At 32.0% G+C, this 21,710-nt stretch overlaps 1 long non-coding RNA gene across 1 annotated transcript; it reads left to right on the forward strand.

The window, feature by feature from the left end:
- Positions 1-726: 726 nt before the first annotated feature.
- On the forward strand, positions 727-20,924 carry LOC143246591 (uncharacterized). The gene is made up of 3 exons (XR_013026059.1): positions 727-878; positions 12,535-12,576; positions 18,868-20,924. It is a non-coding gene; the product is annotated as an uncharacterized LOC143246591 (long non-coding RNA).
- Positions 20,925-21,710: the final 786 nt, after the last annotated feature.

Below are 21,710 nucleotides of genomic sequence, written 5' to 3' on the forward strand. Positions count from 1 at the left end.
TGTTGAAAAGAAATAGCATATAAATCAACTTGGGGAACTCGGACCATTCAGAAACAAATTTTATACCTATATGTGTTAAACAAGAAGCAACGTCTTGTAAAAGGCAAAAATTCATGACAACGAAGGCCAGTGCCAAAAGCTCTCCCCATTTTCGAAGCATCAATAATCAACATGACCACAAAGAATCCCTGTCATGTTTGTCATGTGTACACAAGTTACATTCATAAAACATCCCAGAAAAAAGGACTAATTGTAGAAAATTACATAACTATCTATATAGGGAAAAATGGCAGTATCTGACGACACTCGATGAAGTGTATATGGACCTTCATAATTATAACAAGTTTCGCAACATTTTTTGTTAGTTTACGGCTGAAACCAATTTCTAAAAGTGATATATGGCACTTCGCGAAACATTTTCGAGGAAATTCATTATCAATTATGGAAATTCCAGAAAAAACAAGTTAGTGAGCACAAAGATCGAGACAGACACTACATACTGTCAAACCAATGTTCTGATGCCTTTGTATCGCACAGGAATACCAACTTTATACTTCCGGAAATGAGTTCATCATGATATTAGTTTTATTAGAATAAGGGTTCAAGCCGTATCTTCCAGTTAACCGTTCTGTACCGCAAGTAGATGTAGAATGAAACAGGTATTCATGAAGTTCCATATGAATAAATACCAGTTGTATCGACGAACGCAGCTCCTATGGTGTTCTGTGTGATTTTACAGTAAAAAGTAGTGCTGGGAAAAAACGTCGTTTTCGTACATTATTTGGAGTTTGGAAAGTTAGCATGACTTATGATATGGGCGTTTGCGTTTAAAACTGTTCCTAATATCATAGTTGTCAGATGGAGCATCATCAGACAAGGTAATATGTACTGTAATGACGTAATGAGATTCTAAATTCATTTTAATATAACGTACTAAGCCTTCTGTGTACCCTCCTGTTTTTACTTCATTATATCAGTAAAATAAATGATGTAATGAAGTAAAAACATTTTGGCAATGCACTAAAATTTTTCTTTTGTGCCTAGTTTAACCTTAGGTTGTTTGTAAGTCAGTATTAATTCTGTCATAAACCTTATAGCGCAAAATAAAGCTTAGAGCGTGCAACTAACTGCTGAAATGTCCATTAAAATACGAAAGTAACTTGAGCAAAGCATATAAACCTCCAAGTACTTTCTCCAAATTAAATAGAATTTACAAAGCCAAGTGCAAAAAACCAAGAAAATGTTAAGATTTCTAGTGGTAGTAAGCAAACTGAACATGTAGAGAACGTATTTTCTAATTGCCTAGAAGTAAATTTCTTAAGTATAACTTAATCTTATATTAATTACATACTTCACTAGAGGGGTGCATCTATTACACTCCACATCTAAATCCTATGAGGAGTCTCCTCATTAGAATTAAAACTTTTGATAAAAACACGTTAATAGCAGATTTTTTCCACATTACTTTTAATTTGTTCATTGCAATTCGAAATCAAAAGTGTAAAAAAATATTGTTTCAGATCTAGATGACAGAACCACTGCCCAAAAACTCAATGGACGGTGACTTGAGCACTACATATATCACAAATCACTGTCCTAGAAAATCAGTGGACGTTGACTTTGGCACTACATATAAAATGTATACAGTGATTTATTATAAACCATTCCTAATGTCTTTTTATTTTATTAATTTCATTCTGAAAAATACATTTGAGGCATGTCGATAATTAGGTTTGTTTGAGGAATATTTACTACGTCCGAATAGGGGAATCGAACCGCATATTTTAGCATCGTAAATCCGTAAATTTACTGCAGTCCTCTTGGAGGGATTCTGTATGTGAGACACTTTTAATTCTTAATTCTGATAATACAAATAACACAAAACTAAAAAAAAAGTTATCCCTATTTCATTAAAATATAAAGTAGAGCTGTTTAGAAAGGTGTGTAACTGAAACTTATGTGAGATCATAAAGAGTCCTTTTTAAATATACAGTTAATTTCATATTCTTCATTCGATTGCAAAAAAACTGTTAACAATCAAAATAAATTAGCACACGTGATTTTCGTTTAAGAACCTCAACTACACTTTCATAATGATTGCAATAAATGAAACAAGTTTATACGAAGTTCAGAAATGCAACTCAGTATCCACCTCTTATGAAATGAGAAGGTCCCCCGCTGTACAGCGATAAGTCTACGGATTGGCAACGCTAAAATCAGGGGTTCGATTCCATTTTGTGGACTCAGCAGATAGCCCGATGTGGCTTACCTATAACAAAACACACACGCACATCCAATGGGAGGATCAACTACTGGATTTAAAAAATTAAATTTCTACAAAAGCTTATACTTTTCCGCATGCTGAATAAATTGAATGACTTTAAATGTATTTGCATTGGAAAGGTTACTTAAATATAACACGATAATTTTAGTTAGGGTTTTAAGAATAAAATAGTTATCTCATAACTTAGTTGAGTTACTTTGATAAAATTATTCGTATGAAAGTTTGTTAAAAGAGAAAAACATTGAGCATTTTATTTTAAATTATTATTATATATATATATCATTTGGAGAAAATTATAAATACTTTTTTCATGATTGAAAATTTATGATGTCCTCAATAAAAGCATAAAAACGCTGTTAATTGAAAGTCGTAGCTCTTATTTACTATTACAGATTTTATACATTTTTGAAAGTAGTTTATTTCATAACTTTCTTGTTTGCTGTTTTTTTTAATGCGTAACAACACAATGGGCTATATGACAACTGTCCACCGAAGGATATCAAAGCCCTGGAATTTGCTTGTAATTTTGTAGACTTATAATCATTCATAGTTATGTTTATACTTAGTGCTGTATATGAAGGCAGTGCAACTGAATTTCATACTTATATTCTGTATTTTAATGTTTTACAGTTTAAGTTATAAACAAGGTCAGTTTTAGACATTTCAATATTTTGGTAATTGTAATCTTTGATTGTTTGGAATTAAGCACAAACAAACACAATGAGATATTTGTGATCTGCTCCCCACGGGTATCGAAACCCGGTTTCTAGCGGTGTGAGTCCGCAAACATATCGCTGTGCTACTGGGGGTGGGTCAAATCTTTGAAAATAATTTAATTTCGAACATTTGCGTTATTTCGACACCTATAAACATTGTATTTATTTCGAGTTGTTTAGTTTAAAAGACAAGAGGGCAGGAAGCTAGTTATCACCACCCACCTCTAACTCTGAGCTACTCCTTTACCATAGGATAGTGGGATTGACAGTAACCTTATAATGCCTCCACGGCTGAAAGGACGAGTATATTTGGTGGGACAGGGGTTCAAACTCAGTACTAAATATCTATTTTTTTATGTAAAAAGTTATTTCTTGGGCTATCATGGTTAAATTGAAACAAAATTACAATCAAAGTAATATTTTTACAAACAATGTTTTGGTTATATTAAAAACAAAGTACAAACAAAGCAGTTTGGCAACTATGTTTGCTTTTACTGTGTATAGTGAATTATGTACGTATGGTGAGAGCAAATAATTTTCCATATCTGTTTGTATAAATTAGTGTAACATTTCGTTTTTAATCACTTTTTTTAGTTTTAATTGTTTATTTTCTAACCATTTTTAAAGCAAAATATTCCTAAATCTTTTTACATAACACTATCAGTGCGCGTTACATTGTAATGGAAATAAGACAACCAAAACAATACATGAAAAAATATACTAAACATTTCCTGGTAAGCTAGACGACCTTCATCATTTCACTCAACTCTCCATATATAACGCTCATTCGATTACACCACCGTTTCCAGTTGATCCAGGAAGAAACGTCCACCTTTCGAAAGCGATTGGGTTGTAGTGTTTTATCACATTGCATCAAAACTTATTGAACATATGTGTTTTTGTTTGACATCATGAATATAACTAATTAAAAGCAGTGTCTGAACATCCTTTGTATTCACACAAGACGTTTTACTGTTTAACAAATGCATGCACTATTTTTATTAGCTATGATGTCAGTGTTATACATGCATTGTTAGTACACGTCAGTGTTATACGTACACTAAATGTGCAATTTACCCGACAAATCTGCAACAGTCTATATATACATACCTTGAAAACTGCACGTCTGATACAAATAAACCAAATACATTGTTTCCAAAGGCTTCTTATAATTGATGAGGTTTAATTACTATTTATTCGGAGATAATGTCTTTGTTAATTAACCAGTGTAATTAAAGTATTGTTTTTTTAATTTGGATGAAAGACGTAGCTATAAATTTAAGCTGAATCAAGACTATATGTAATATAGTCGCTATAATGTAAGTAAGGTAAAAGTACTTAAGTAAGTAATTGTTGTAGCGACTTATCTTTAAAGATACTCTTTGTTTTTATTAATATTTTGAATTATTCTAAAGGTTTATCTATAGGTGTGGCTACAATTTGTTTTTGAATAAGGACCATACTTGATATCTTCCAGTGGGTCATAGCTATGTTTACGGACTTACAACGTCAAAATCCAGGGTTCGATTCGATGTGGTAGATAGAGCGCAGGTAGTTTGTTGTGCAGCTTTGCGTTGAAGCAAATAAGCAGAAATAACATAACTACTGTTTCCCAGTGGCACAGCGGTATGTCTGTGGACTTACAACGCTAGAAGCTGGGTTTCGATACCCGTGGTGGGCCGAGAACAGATAGCCCATTGTAAAACTTTGTGTTTATATTACAATTAAACAAATCTTAACTACTAATTTACTGAGAGGATTGAAATAGAGCACAAATGTAATCTTAAGCAGAATGATGAAGAGAGGTGAATATAATCAGATTTTAAAACTAGACCATGCTCTAAACTATAACTCAGGAAATAAATCACTTATTGTATTGCCTGAAAAGGGCCTGTGGCTGATACGATGAGCAAAAACTAGTTGTTTTTTTTGTGAATAAATGATTCATATTTGTGTCTTAATGTACTTTGATTTTGATGGTTTGTTTCATCGAATGCAGTTATGTATTTCAGGTCTGTTTAATTTATGCTATTGCAGTAATTCTAAACATAAAAACGTTAAATATTGTCAATAGAAAAATATATAATTTAAAAAAATTAACCGTATATTTCACTGCTAAATATTACTTATAACCATGAAATATTCATTGTTTTCGTAACGTGTTTTTTCTTTCCAAACTTTAAAAGCTCTTATGTTTTAACTCAGTATCAAATTGGAAATTGATTTTACCGAGAATCATTCTCATAACAACTATTTTAATGTATGTTTCAATGATGCTGCAAGCTTGAAGTTCCAATCAATTATCCAAATTCATATTAGCTTGATTAAAGATAGTTTTTTTAAAATTACATTAATACCATAGGCAACAGCTGTCACACTGAATGTGGTACTTCAGGCAAAAAAACTAACTTGTAATGAGTTGTCTCTCTCTCGAAGTTAAAAGTCTAGAAAATAATTTGATTTGTTGCTTTCCGAAAACCAGGCAAATTACACAAAGGTTATCCTTCCATGATTCTAAAGACAATAGATAGCAAATGATGAATTCTTGGACTCAAAATCCGGTAGAAAAATGCTTGAAGAGCTTCGATTAAAGTAAGAAATTGATAGAATACCATAATATGCAGTCATCCTCACCACATGGTAATGTACATTACCATGGTAAAATCCCAAGAACAAAAATTAAAAACTTATTATATTAAACTTATTTAAGCAATAATAAAGTCACGAGTGATGCTAATTAGATACCTTCAGCAAACAAGTAAAATCACAAACTAAATTTGGTTAACAAAGTACAATAAAATCATATTTAACAAAAACCAACAACTATTTTCAATATTTTACTCACTGTTTTTAAGCTGTTCGTGGACCATATGTTTTTTTGGTAATTTTATTTTCTGTGGCTTGTGCTACAAAGATGAGATGACATCTTCTTTATTATTAATAGCTTCTTTGTTACTTTGAGAATGATATCCAGATAGATGGTCAAAGTAAAAAAAATCTGCTCCTGTTTCCATCTTTGGTGACACTCTGGAAGTAGTAAGGATAGAAATATTGACTTCTTCAACGGGTTAATTTACCATTGACTAATTATTTTAAACTCCACCATTTCTTCAGAAGTTTGGTGAAGAACTATTGCTCTGGGTATTTTGATTGCTAACATTGGACATATCTTTATAAACAAGGCTGATTTAATTACACTCACTTATGTGAATAAGTTCTGTAGACACATCAAATTGTTAAACAAATGTGTTGAAAGCTTCCTTCTAGAGTTCTTACTTTCTGGTTAGGAAACAATAAGCTCCCAGCCATTTGGTACAATAGTTTATCACCATCATGATACATTTATTCCCACTGTTAATCGAAGTGACTATCTCAAATGGTTCTCCAACACAATAATATCATAACTTTCCATGTTACCTCTTTTGTCTCACACCATACTTTAACATTTTCTATTAATTTCTAGCATTCAGCATAATAAAATTGTTATTCTATTTTTCCCAGTATCTTTTTAATACTTAACTGTCCAGATATTGGATGGTTATGGAAATAATAGAGTGTTTTGGATTGTAGTGATTGTGAAGAACTAGTTATATCGATAATTTATGTCTTCTGGCATTTTCCCATTTCTTTTACATAACACAACTTCTAGTTGGAATAATGAATCCCACTGTATCCAGTATATAATTGTCTTTGGCTATATAAAACCAAACCACTGTTTGCACTGAGGACAATTCTGCACTATTGTGGTTCTGCTGATTAAATGGAATAATAATCATGTATTTTATCTGAGGGCCTTTTAATAGTGTGTTGGGCCACATTAGTTCTTCTTCATATGATGATGTCTAAGTTTGGATTTTGCTTTGTTGCAAATTATGTTAGTTGTCTTTATTATTTTGTTGTTCCACACTTTCACAGTGCTTGTTCTTTGATGGAAATACAATGTCTTTTGCATAATGCATTAGTATTTCTATGGTTACATCTGGGATGATGCGCAATGTTAAAATTGTGGTCTTAAAGTTTCTGAAGTCATATTAATACTGAGGATTCCGGATTGTAAAATATCATCACCTCTTTAATGTTAAATGATCTGTGCAGAGTGTAAACTTTAGTTTATATAACTAATGATAAGAATGACGCAAGGCTCGAATAATACATTTTCTATCTTCATCTCAGAAGTAACTTTTTACCTCTCATGACTAATCGGATCAAACAATGGTAATTATAAAATCAGTTTTCTTTCAATAACTAACTTTTTATTTCAACTGAAGTTAATGGAGTATTCGCTGCTGAACTTTACCCCTGAATTCAATCTAACACCTTTTTTTCTGTTCTTTGGTTAATTATTTTTTCTTTACTATGGTTAGACTTTGAGATTCATTCTTGGGATACTGAGTATCTTCTTAGGGTTTATAATGATATTTAATTTCTCACAGTCTCAGTTGTAATATTCATGCTTCCCACACTTAGACCACTTTTCTGACATCCTTTGGAAGGAGTTTATTTCGTAAAGACCCTTGCATTTCCAAGCAAAGTACCATCTTAGATTACAGTTGAAATATTTTTGATTGTATGGTTCACATCTTCTTCTGAGTAAACTTTGATCATATAATTATTAGATGATACTTTTAGTTCTTTATATGTGGCTTTAATATATTCCAGTTCCACCACTATCTAGATATTTTCCTTAAAGATGTACGTACATCTACTTTGCTTTAGATTGATTCTTACGTCCTCACCTACTGTGGGATTTATGAATTGATCTCAATTCATAACGCAATTTGGCAAATCTTTCCACATCTTTTCTAAATTCAATTAACGTATCGTCTATTTTCCTCACTCTATAATTAAACTTTGCTTTGGAATCTTTCCTTCTGATATGGCACTCCATACTTGTTGCCTGATAGTTTTTAAGTTTTTCAGGTACAAAACTGTTTAATATTATTATGGCTGGAAAGCAAGATGAAAGCAAAGGCTTACATTCGCTACTCCGTCAATTTACGTCAAAAACGATTTTGAGCTAAGTTTGATATGCTTTCTATGACATATTTTCTTTAAAATACGGTGGTTTCTAAACTGGGTGATGTTAAATTGGCCCTTTAAATAAATGACTTGGAACATAATTGAAGTATTTTAGGAATGTTCTGCAATCATGAATGGTGCATTAGATTAGCTCTCCTATTCCATATTTGATAATTAGTATTGTTTGCATTTTGAGTTCGTTGGTGGATACCAGGAAGGTGGAGGCTGATTTGCTTATTCACTTTCAAGATATCTTATCTTACAGTTAACGCATTCTTATTTTTTCAATATCATTGAGTATAATGGACATTCCAGTATTATAAACTTCAATAATCTCTTCTCAAGAGCAAACAATTTTCAAATGTATTACATTACAACCAAGGCTTTTGTTTGTTTGGAATTAAGCACAAAGCTACACAACAGGATATTTGTGCTTTGCTCACCACGGATATTGAAATCCGGTTTTTAGCAACGTGAGTCCACTGACATATCGCTGGGCCACTGTAGATCACAACTAAGGCACAAAATAACTGTCGAAATGTAGTCTGATGTCATATGAAGGCATACCATACATTTTCTACCTTCTTATCTTAATGTAGAACGTTTTCAAAAATGTCCCCTTATTCCGAATTCATGTAAGTTTTTATCTGGTTTAAATTGACTTCACTTATTCCTTTTGTTTCTTTGTTATTTTACATATTAATACCTGTTCTATTCATGTGTGGTGTTTATGTAATGTTGCACATTGTGAAAGAATACAGACAATAGTGTCCTTAACTGGTAGGACGTATGATATCTCGACTTATGACCTTCCCTGTGTTGAATGAGAATGACAAGTATATGGCAGTGCTAGTTGATATAAGTAAATCCAACGTTTCTTTTTAAATAAAAAAATATTAATTTAAACAGTTGTTATGAGATCTAGAGAGAGCTGGTCTCTATGAAAATATCTTGAACGAAGAAATTCTATTCATAAGCCAATTGGAAAGGTACTGTCCATCGTACAACGCAAGTAAATTTACTGTGATTGTATATATGATATAGATAGATATTATTTATTTATATCAACATAATAATATTAATAAATCAATGGTATAGATAAATATTACTTTTATTTTACTACACATCACATGAGGTCTCTTTATTTTTTAACTTAAAGCTCAAACAGTTTAGTTAAATACAATATAACTCTGATAGTTCCACCACGACTTTATATCGACTTTGTTTGTCACGTGACTTGCTTATTTTCATGCTTAAAGGTGCTTAAATTTAAGGATTCAACCTTCCATTTTCTCTCATTTTCTGGCATTACATTTAGTCTCGTCTTGACGAATAGAACAATGGTCCAGCATGACCAGGTGGTTAAGACATTCGACTGGTAATTTGAGGATCGCGGGTTCGAATCCTCGTCTCACCAAACGTGCTGGCCCTTTCATCCATGGGGGTGGTATAATATGACGGTCAATCCCACTATTCGTTGATAAAAGAGTAACCCAAGAGTTGGCGGGGGCGGTGATGATTAACTGCCTTCCCTCTAGTCTTTCACTGCTAAATTAGAGACGGTTAGCACAGATAGCTTTCGTGTAGCTTTGCAATAAATTTCGAAAACCTACAGACGAATACTACACTGCGAGATCTGAATCCTGATTCGAGTGATATAACATTTGACAAGTAGTAAAGAAAGGTGGCTGAAGAATGCTGTCCCCCAATCATAAATACTTCCCCCTTTTTAGTGTTCTTTCACATCGATATGGGTGACTTTAAACGATATGAATCACATGAAAATATAGAGGCTATAAAGATTATTCATGAACTAGGCAGAGCTGACTCGTCATCTTTGCACGTTTCTAACGTGTCCTTGCTGATAACCACCATGGATATCAAATTCACCCGTAATCCCGTAATCACACGAGAACAAGCAAAATGATTTACAAAATAACTGACGCCGATCTGTTATGTCCTCTCCATCCTTACACTTAAGGTACCTTTAGCACTTATTAACATGCTTTTCTGTGTATGTACATGTCCTAAGTTGTAGAACTGTAACAGGATATAGAGAAACAATGTACTAAAAGAGTGGTAATTACGATTCATTTAGCTATATTTAACAAATGATAAACAAATATACTTCACATGATTATTAAAATACCTTAGAAAGATAATTATTATACGCAACATCTCTTAATTACATGATTAACTGAAATGATTCAAGAAAATCTTGAATGTAATAGTGATACGAAAATATAATAGTCGTGTAATAACATTCTCTAGACATCACACAAGTAAAGTGTAATATATTGACATTGTTTGACATCAATTAAATGTTAACTCTAGCTAGTATTCTTTATCAAAACCATTATTTTTCGTTTCTGTATTGCTTTCAAACGTTCTATACACTTTATCACAAACCTTATTTTATACTATGGGTAAACTATTGCCTCCAGTATATTCGAATGAGCTTGGTTTAAGGAACTGATTCTTTTGAAAAACAAAGCACAATGGGCTATCCGTGCTTTGCCCAACACACGTATGTAAACTCGGTTTCTTTTATTGTAAGTCCAAAGATGTTTTGTTGTGCCACTTGGGAGTGCGGCAGTTAAAAGAACGGATAGCACAAATTTCTGTTCGTTCCTGTACGTGTAATTAAACAAAATCTCAAATATCGTGTGTTAAAAGATATTACGATGTTTACTCATGAATAAACATGCAATTGTTTATTTGTTGCCAGGTGCAAAGCTTCACAATGGTTTTTCTGTGCTGTGCTCACTTTGAGTATCAAAACCCAGTTTTTAATCTTATAAGCCCTTAGAATTGCTGCTGAGCCACCGGAAGACTACAAGCGATTATACTCCATACATTGAAATATATATAAACAAGTGATTATACTCCATACATTGAAATATATATAAACAAGTGATTATACACCATTCATTGAAACATATACTAAACCAGGAATTATACTCCATACATTGAAACGTTTTCTAAAGAGGTGATTTTGCTTCATACATTGAAACATATACCAAACAAGTGATTATACTCCATACATTGAAATATATATAAACAAGTGATTATACTCCATACATTGAAATATATATAAACAAGTGATTATACACCATTCATTGAAACATATACTAAACCAGGAATTATACTCCATACATTGAAACGTATACTAAAGAGGTGATTATACTTCATACATTGAAACATACACCAAACAAGTGATTATACTCCATACATTGAAATATATATAAACAAGTGATTATACACCATTCATTGAAACATATACTAAACCAGGAATTATACTCCATACATTGAAACGTATACTAAAGAGGTGATTATACTCCATAAATTGAAACATATACTAAACAAGTGATTATACTTCATACATTGAAACATATACCAAACAAGTGATTATACTCCATAAATTGAAACATATACTAAACAAGTGATTATACTCCATAAATTGAAACATATACTAAACAAGTGATTATACTTCGTATATGTATATGTATACTGAATAAGCGATTATGCATTGCACCTTAAAACGTTCATAATCGAACATTGATACAACGAACTTGGATATATCTAAAATATACAGCTGAATTAACCTCAAAACTCAATATCGTCCCTTACATTTAACACATTGTATGTAACAATTAAGACTTGTCATGTAGCACAAGTGGTGTCAATGGTTTAGACAGAGTATTTTGATTTTCTGATATTTTGAATAAACTCTCAAAACCTTGAAATGTCGACATTCCAGTGTTTGGATGTATGTATATCTACTGTTCCGTTTATTAATATTAAAATTTCATAACAACAGACCTTTCATTTTTGCTGTATGTATATCTACTGTTCCGTACATTAATATTACAATTTCATAACAACAGACCTTTCATTTTTGCTATATGTATATCTACTGTTCCGTACATTAATATTACGATTTCATAACAACAGACCTTTCATTTTTGCTGTATGTATATCTACTGTTCCGTACATTAATATTACGATTTCATAACAACAGACCTTTCATTTTTGCTGTATGTATATCTACTGTTCCGTACATTAATATTACAATTTCATAACAACAGACCTTCCATTTTTGCTGTATGTATATCTACTGTTCCGTACATTAATATTACGATTTCATAACAACAGACCTTCCATTTTTGCTGTATGTATATCTACTGTTCCGTACATTAATATTACAATTTTATAACAATAGACCTTCCATTTTGGCTTCTCCACTCTTTCATCTTCGTGAATGTCTGAAGTTACAAATGTTTGTTACTTTGCTTTTATTTGTTCTTATTTGGAATCGCTTTTATATTTCATTTTAAATGTTTTTTTACCTTTAAAAACGATTAATTTTCCCAAGTGAAGTTACTAATATTAAAACAGATCGTCAACCGTAATGTACGCAGTGATATTCTCGGTGTTTAGTTCATATTTATTGAGAATAAGTGTAAACTGTAAACACTATTCACACATATTTACTTGCTTTATTGACTCTTTCAGCTGACTCCTTGGACGTACTCAACTAATCAGTTTCAAAGCAAGGTAACCATTTGATTTTTTATACTCGATTATAGTTTTCGTGCCATTTTTAATCATAAACGTTTGGTAGTTTTTGTCTCTCTCCATCTTGTTAGTATTTATTCATGCTAGAGACTTATCTTTCACTTCTGTTGGCCATGATCGATGTAAGAACAAAATTTAATTAGGGATGTTCCCCAATGTTAAATATGACGTAACCTAACGCTGTAGGATATGGCGTAAAAGAATGTGTAATATAACCAAAAGTTCAAAATGAAGTGTGATAGTCAATAAATATTGTGGGGTGGACTATTTTGAAGGTAAGTGTGTCACACAATAAATACTAACTTTCACTTTGGCGACAGGAATAGTTGTACACGGTTGGTCAATTGTATCTGTAGTGAACATCGTGGCAGTGTAATAATACTATACTGTGGCAGTCACAGTATTATGGTGCACTTTGTTAAAATTTTAATTCACATCGTAACACAATTTTATTTAATATTTACTGAGAAGTTTAAATTGCTTTCATAGTTTCACTTCTCCATAGATAGCTGAATTTTATTTCTCATAACAATTTTCTAGTAATCATATATATGATATTTGAACTTAATATGTTACAAACGTTGCAAAAAAGAATATTTTTTGTTGTTATTTGTTGCTCAGCGCAACGCTATGCAAATAGGCTAATTTGGATGTGCCGATTTTTTGCGTTATAAGCTCTCAGATGGAGCCATCAGGGGAGTCTTCTTTTTTTTTATAGTTAAAGTCACTAAAAAGTATTAGGAATCACTTAAATATCGTCTTGTCATTCATCAAATACTGTATCCCGCTAATATAGTGGTAAGTCTACAGATTTACAACGCTAAGATCAGCGGTTCGATTCCCCTCGGTGCGCTCAGTGCTCGATGTGACTTGGCTATAAGAAACACACACACGCACATTTATTAAATACTTGAATAAGAGTTAAATGATCGCTGTTACTGAAAACTAAGATCAGATATAGACAAACAAAATTAATTTTAACAAATATAAAATTATATCACCTTTGGTTAAAATAATATTTAATCTGAATTGGTTATCTGCTATCATTCGCTCATTTGTTCAATGGCTATGATATTTATACTACTTGGAAAGGTCAAAGAGAAACTTAAGTCACTTATAATCTTGTGGATTTGTTTCGGTTCTTTGCACATACGAGTAGGAGATGAAAAATAAAGAACGAATCTGTTAAGAATAATCTTCTATTTTGACCAATTTTCTGTTCAACAGTTCTTTATCAAAGAATAAAAGGTGTTTACTCATCTCATACAACCGTGTGTTAACACGAAGAGAATCCTTTGTTCCAAATCTTTTGTGTGCTGTAAACAGATGTTATTGAAGGCCAGAAAGGAGCTTGTGGTTCTCAGTTTATCGTTGTAGACAAAGTATTAGCTGCACCACAGGTGTGCAAACATCTCTTTTATACTGCTTCTCGCAAAACCGTCATTAATGCTAGCCTATTGTCTTTCGCTGTTTTCTTTCTACTTGTTTTGACAAAGACATAACATTAAAGTTTGTTCTAAAACATTTAAAAATTGTCTACCAGTATTTTTCTCATTTTAACAACGAGTTTCGGACAAATTTCAACGCATTTATACAGGTGTAATTCAAACACATCAAATATTAATGATATTATGATTTTTTCTCAGCCAATAAATTACGACATAAATATAACTTCTTCAGTATTTGAGGTCTTACAACTGTAAAATAGCTTCTAATAGAATATACGCACACACACACACACAAAAGAACTTTTAAAATGTGCAGAAAATAGATGTTGAGTGGTAAACAGTGGCAGTTAATTTCTAAGGAAATAATAAGGCTGGAAATAAAAATAGTGTTTGAAATAATATAGATGATAATGAAAATAGTGTTTCAAGTAATTAGGCTATAATAAAAATAGTGTGTGCAATAATATAGTTAACAATATAAATAGTGTTTCAAATAATATAGCTAATAATAAAAGTAGTGTTTCAAATAATATAGCTAACAACAAAATAGTGGCTGAAATAATAAGGCTAACAATGAAAACAGTGTATGAAATGATACAGTTAATAATGAAAAGAGTATTTGAAATAATATAGCTAACAATAAAAATAGTATTTGAAATAATATAGTTAATAATTGAAATAGTGTTTGAATAATATAGCTAACAATATGTGTGTGTGTGTTTTCTTATAGTAAAGCCACATTGGGCTATCTTTTGGGCCCACCGAGGGAAGCTAACAATGAAACAGTGTTTAAAACCATGAATTTTTACAATGAGAAAGTATAAATATTAAATTTTGTGCATTATTAAGAAAGAAACTACGATAACCAGTGGAAATAGCAGTTACCAACTATCATAAAGTAAGTAGAACAGTAGAAACAGTACTTGACACCAGTTACTAAGCAAACCGTAGAATAATAGAAACCGCGTTGGACATATGCTGTGAATCAAATTACAGGATAGTGGAAAACTCTCAAACAAAACTGCTGAAAAAGTAAAGTGTAGATTAGTGAAAATAACGTTTGTCGCTTATTGTGAAGGTTCGAATCCCCATTACACCAAACATGCTCGCCTTTTTAGCTGTGTAGACGTTCATATGTTACAGTCAATCCCACTATTCTTTGGTAAAAGAGAAGCCCAAGAGTGGGCTGGTGGATGGTGATGACTATCTGCTCTTACTCTAGTGTCTTAACTGCTAAATTAGCGACGAGTAGCGCAGATAGCCCTCGCGTAGTTTTGATGAAATTAAAATAAACAAACAAGTAAGCTGTTAGCAGGACGATTATAACATAAAACAATAACTGTACAAGTTCTCTAGTCTGGGTAAAATATTTCATACTAAGTTAACAACTGACTGTCAGTATCTTCTCACATTACTTTAAGTCATGTAGCAACTTTATTAAGTGTGCTCTTTTTATGAGTGCTTAAATATTTACTTTCGTCTCTCATATAAACAAGCACAAACTATATGCATTTGATTGTTTATTTGTTGCTTAGCACAAAGCTACACAACGGGCTATCTGTACTTTGCCCACCACTGGTATTGAAACTTGGTTTTTAGCTTTGTGATTTCCACTAGGAGCATATATTTGACATTCAAAACATTAGTTCCAGGTTGAACTTCAGGTGCTTTACGTCCAAGAACAAGTACTTGACTCATGAACGCTTGGTGATAAACATCGTACTAGGGCCATTACATTATATACAAAAGGCCGCATTTGTTCTATCATGTCAAGTCGATAAGCATCACAGTTGAGCCTTTGTTGTTGTTTTAAAACTTCAAAAAATGACTCACTCCTATAGACATGATTTATTGGCTTTAAAGCAGATAACAGACAAAACTATTTCTTGTCACAGACTCCATAAATTGTTTGTCTAGACAAACGAAATGCCACAAATAAAACCTTTGCAACTGTTACCATAAGTTGGGCGTTTAATGCTGGAAGTATGAAAATCAACTGTGGCAACTTCAGTTGCAGTTTAAAACCTATATACATCTGTCTTATCACGCCTCCTATTCCAATGTACTAATATTTTCATTTGTTTTATTTTATTTTTGTATTCTCTGATTCCTGGCTTTTATTGATTATGCGTCTGTTCCTCACAGCTGCCACCCACGAGAACATGTGTCTGTGCACATGTAAACTGTTACAATATCCTGAACTGTAACCCTACAGAATTTTTCGAAACACATGAATGATGAAAATTTAGACTAACAAACGAAGTCATGCAAAAAAAATAACAGAAAGTGTTCAAGACTCAAATTTATCAATCGCACTAGGCTGTTAGTTGAACATAAAAACGTCATTATAAATTAATAAAAATTGAATTATGTACGTACATACTTTCATATTAAGATATCTAGTATTCTTTGGTAAATTTTCTTTATATTACAAAAATATAAAAAAAGAGTGACACATTTCAACCATAAAATACGTTAAGGAAACTCTTAAGGCGCGAGTTGGCCTTGTGGTAGATCTCTGGATTTTGGAGTTAGCTCGCGATACCACACAACATTCTCCATATTTTATGTTGTGGGCGTATCAAAGAGGGCAAAGGCGTTTTAATGAGTTTAAGGGTGCTGCTTTTCTCTTATCAGTATCTCAAAATTACGGACGTTGAGAAAAAGCCTTATTAGATTTACCATATATATAAAAAACACGAATACTTAAAAAGATGCAGAGTTGAACGTTGAGAATACTTTCATTGTAATTAGTCATTAAACTCCAAATACATTGTATAGTTTTTAACTACTACTAACATTTATATGTATGTATCTATACATATGTTTCAGACTTATTCCGTTGCTCGCATGCTTAAGGCCATACTGACTCGTTGTTCTTGGTCAATATTTGTAAAAGGAAGAATGAAGCAAACGATTAAAAAGAAAATATTGACCCAATAAATGAACAAAATACAATGATAAGGTAGAAACATAGATGCCTGAGAACGGTTTGCTAACCTGGAAATTTCCAGTGTTCTGTAATTACATTAAATTCCCTTGTATATTCTAATCTATAAACGTTATGACATAAATTGAAGCAACACACACAAATCAAACAGTATAATATTTCTACAGACAAACATATACACCGGGCTTACTTTTAACATTGGAATGAGTCCCTTATTTTGATGTCTGAACACTTCACATGTTACTCAACTTACAAAGAAGAACAATATGTTTTAGCTGTTAGCCTGGAAGATTATACTGAAATCTCCCTCCCTGTCTGCCTGTTTCTCTCTCTCTATATATATATATATGTAAAGATGACGGTGTTTTGAATATTATACATACCCGAAGAAGTGAAAGTACTCCAAATTATGTTGCATAAAATAAATCCACAAGCTCAGGTATTTTTCCAGAAAGTCAGTTTTGTTTAATAATTGAAGTGATTGAATTATTTGTTGTAATGGTTATTTTACACATCCTTAATAATACTTAATTCGTATTAAAAAGCATTACTTAGCTACGGCCAAATGTTTGGATGTGGGCTACGAGAAACTAATGGTCCACATTCAGTTTCTTCAGCCTGGATATACGAGTCACTTCTGGGCTCGGCATAGCTAGATGGTTATGACCCTCGACTCGTAATCTGAAGGTCGAGGATTTGAATTCCCGTCACACCAATCATGCTTGGCCTTTTCACCGTAAGAGCGTTATAATGTGACGGCCAATCCCACTATTCGTGAGTAAAGAGTAGCCCAAACGTTGGCAGTGGGTGGTGATAACTAACTGTTTTCCCTCTGATCTTACACCACTAAATTAGGGACAGCTAGAGCAGATATCCTTCGTTTTATTTTGCCCGAAATGTAAATACAAACAAACGGGTTACTTTTTTAGGGTCCTCATTTAATATTAGATCTGATCACCTTCTACCATGGTAGTATTCTGGACTTGGAGTGGCATAGATTCTAAGAAGTTACATATATCTTGTTTGATTACAGTCCATTTATCGAAAGCATGAACTAAAATGCAAAATGCGACATTCAAGTTTACTCCAAAAACTCTATGTATAATTGCAATCTAGTAACTGTATTGGCCAATATAAATGATTGAAATCGCAGTTACGTTTCATGTAATAAATTTTTCATAATGGGACCACAAGTTAAATTATTCTCTTGGAAAAATCAATGCCTATCAAGTTAAAAATACAGCTTTTCGGATGGAGACGGTCAGCAAAGTTGGTCAGATTTACTCTATATGCAATCATTATTTCATATTCTAAAGACATTAAAGTATCCATACCTTATAATAGGGACATTATCTACACCGTGGTGTCACCTAAAGTAATTTGTACTATAAGAACAACTAAAGAGGGATGTTGATTTTTTGTATTTTTATCTACAAAACATTGAAGTATGGACCACAATACCCTTTTACAGTTCAGTTACTCGCTGAACAGAACATTAGATTAAAAATACAACTTTCGAAACCAGCCTTTATCACTTAGATGTTTATCAAGCCTTTGTTTCAATGCCATTAAATGTATTTTATCCATCAATTCTGAAAACAATACATTCCAAAAGTCAGACACCCTATTAGAAAAATTAAACTACTTTAGCCAAAAATGTCTTTTATCCTGGTAAAATTTATATTTGTATTATTTAGTCTTACCATTTTTACCATTAAGTACGAAAATAAGATAATTCACCTATACTGCCATTTCCCTTAATAATATTAAACATTTCAATCATACTTCCTCTAACTGTTTTTTTTTTTCTTTCAAGTTAATTCGAATTCAGAGATCTTAACTTATACTCGTATGATAACCTTTTCATTACAGGTACCAGAGTAGTTTTCATCTGAAACCTTCCAAAGTCTTCAGTGCCCTTCCTAAGTTAAAACTTCGAAGACTGAACACAGTGGAACTAACTACCTCTATAATATTGTCTTTAGACTTATATTAAATATTTCGGAAATTACAACCTAAAATTCTACCATAAAATTCACTTATCTATGTAACTGATATAAATGAAAAAGGATATAGGTCTTAAGACTGAACTGTGAGGCATCCCACTTGTAATAGTAATCCAGTTTGACTGAACTCCATTTATAACGGTTATTTATCTTTTTCCATCCAACCACCCTTTGTATCCAACGAGCTTACTTAATTAACCCCTACCTGTGGAAACCACTTTAACAAGACTTTTATGTGACATCTTGTTTAATGCTTTCCAAAATTATACATATACCAGAGTATATCCTTACTCTCAGCAAAAGCAGTAATCTTTAAAAAAAAGTTAAAAGATTAGTAAGACAAGATTTTTTTCTCCAAATGACACTATGTTGAAAAATTGTTGAACTTTATTAGTTTTGCAAGGCATCTTTTCTCAGGTATTTAAATTTTTTCCAACTACTGATGTGAAACTTACAGCTCTATCGTTTTGAGGGTAATTTTTATCATCTCTCTTATAAAATATGAGTAATATTTACCAACTTGAAGTCTTCTTGTACCTGTCAACTATTTAAAGAATTAGAACAAATAGTAGTAAATGGTTCACATATCCAAATAATATCCTATCAAAAACCCTTGAGTAAGTATTATCCGGCCCCGTAGGCTTATCATTCTCTAAAATTCCAATTTTTTCATAACAATCTCAAAACTAGTGTGACCATCTAGTGCTATATTGTTTACATCTAGCGACTGTTCAGGAAGAGGAATATTGTTTGAACCTTCTCAGTAAAAAGTGAAGTGTGTTTGTCGTTTTCTTATAGTAAAGTTACATTAGGCTATCTTTTGTGTCAACCGAGTAGAATCAAGTCCCTGATTTTAAAATTGTAAATTCAAAAACTTACTGCTGCCCTAGCGGAGGAGAAAAAAGTAAAATTTAATAACCCAACCATTTCCTAATCATTAGACAGAAAACTCCCTTTATCAATCCTCAAAATCCCTGTTTCCATTCTAATAACTTGTTTTAATTTAATGTATTTATAAAAATCATAACTATTAATTTCATATTTTCAGTGAACCTTTTATCATAAAACGTTTTTTATTTTAACCAACTCTCTTAACCTTCTATAAAACTCTATATTTTTCATAATAACAGTCGGTTTATAATGAATTTATAACCATTGAATATAGAAATATTTAATTTGGAAAGTTTCCACCTTTGATAGTAACTTAGAGTTAAGAAAAGGTAACACCTCTAGCATCGTTTTATCTATATAATTACATTTTTTAATCTGAAACGGTAGTCTCATTATTTTTCTCCAAATACTGTAAAACATCCAACGCAGTTGAGCAATTGTCACTTACGCTCGTAAGTTCTCCCTCGTGCATTCTTTCAACCATTCTTATATTAGAAGTTAATAATAAATCTAAAATAGTAGGTTTCCTAACAAGTCGGTTAAGAAAACCGTCCTTATGAGTTTCTAGAAGCGTATCAGGCTCATGGATTAATTCAAACATTTTCTAATATATGTTTAAAATTTAAATTCCCATTAAATAAAGCCACATTAACAAATGAAAACTCAATCTCAATGTTTCCTCTGATGGTCTGTATCAAAGTTCATCTAAAACAATTCTCTCAGTATGTCTAGTGGATCTTTTTAAAATAATCACTTAGGGTAAAATAATTTAATAAAAATGATATTTCACTGTAACTAAGCAATTTCTACCTGTTCTGTTTCATTTTAAGAAATTATAAATGAAGCACAGTGATAATTTCAACTGCACAATCAAACCAACATTTATCTTTATGCAAAAGATAAACTAAACATCTGTTGCTTCTAGTCATTTAATTATTCACTTACATCTCAAAGTTTGAGCTGAATGAAAATTCACAGAATTCAAATGATCCTGTAAAACGTTCATGATTATTAAACCACTGCAACCACCAACGACGCTGTCTATTAGAATTGATCTTCTTATCACAAATATTCAGGCTTGCTGTGTAAAGTCACCACATCTTGGGGACAAAGCCTTTCATAGACTATTTACATTCATACTCGTTCGTTTGGATCATCAACCCATAATCTCTCCAGAATTGGTCCATCTATCAGGTTTGAGTGAAATGAGCTTAACTGCATAGCTTTTCATAATAGAACACACAAATATTTCTTGGAGTTGCATGAAACATGAGTAACAAACAAATCAGTGAAATAATAAATTACTATTGTGCTCATAAATCTATTAATGTAAATTATACAATTTTTAAGTATTAAAGCAAATGACACTTTTTGCCGTGAAATTGCTTTTTCCTCTATCGAAAGATAGAAATATCTTCATTTGCAGCTAAATTCAATCAACAAATGACGACAATAGGCTCTTTAACGATTAATCTTTTTCTGATATACTGAGTAAAGAGACAGGCCTGTCAAGCATGTCTGAAACCATAGAATTATTACGTGAAAAAGTTACTATCGCTTGAAGTAATTTGTAAAAGGAATCAAAATTAAACTAAGCTTCTGAAAGCGAATCAGATTTTCTCGACAAATTTCCACTAGATCCTGCGGTGAAGTGATAAGGGTATTAAATCGAGCCATCATTTCCCAAAGGACCTTTCTATAGACATGAATTTAAAAATTCACATATCATTCCTCAGATCATTACAGAAAATTCATTTTTTTTCGTTTATAAATGAAAAGTAAGTCGAAGAGACGGGAAATACTTGATTATTATATGAA

This window comes from Tachypleus tridentatus, chromosome 1 (assembly GCF_004210375.1).
Source record: "Tachypleus tridentatus isolate NWPU-2018 chromosome 1, ASM421037v1, whole genome shotgun sequence".
NCBI lineage: Eukaryota > Metazoa > Arthropoda > Merostomata > Xiphosura > Limulidae > Tachypleus > Tachypleus tridentatus.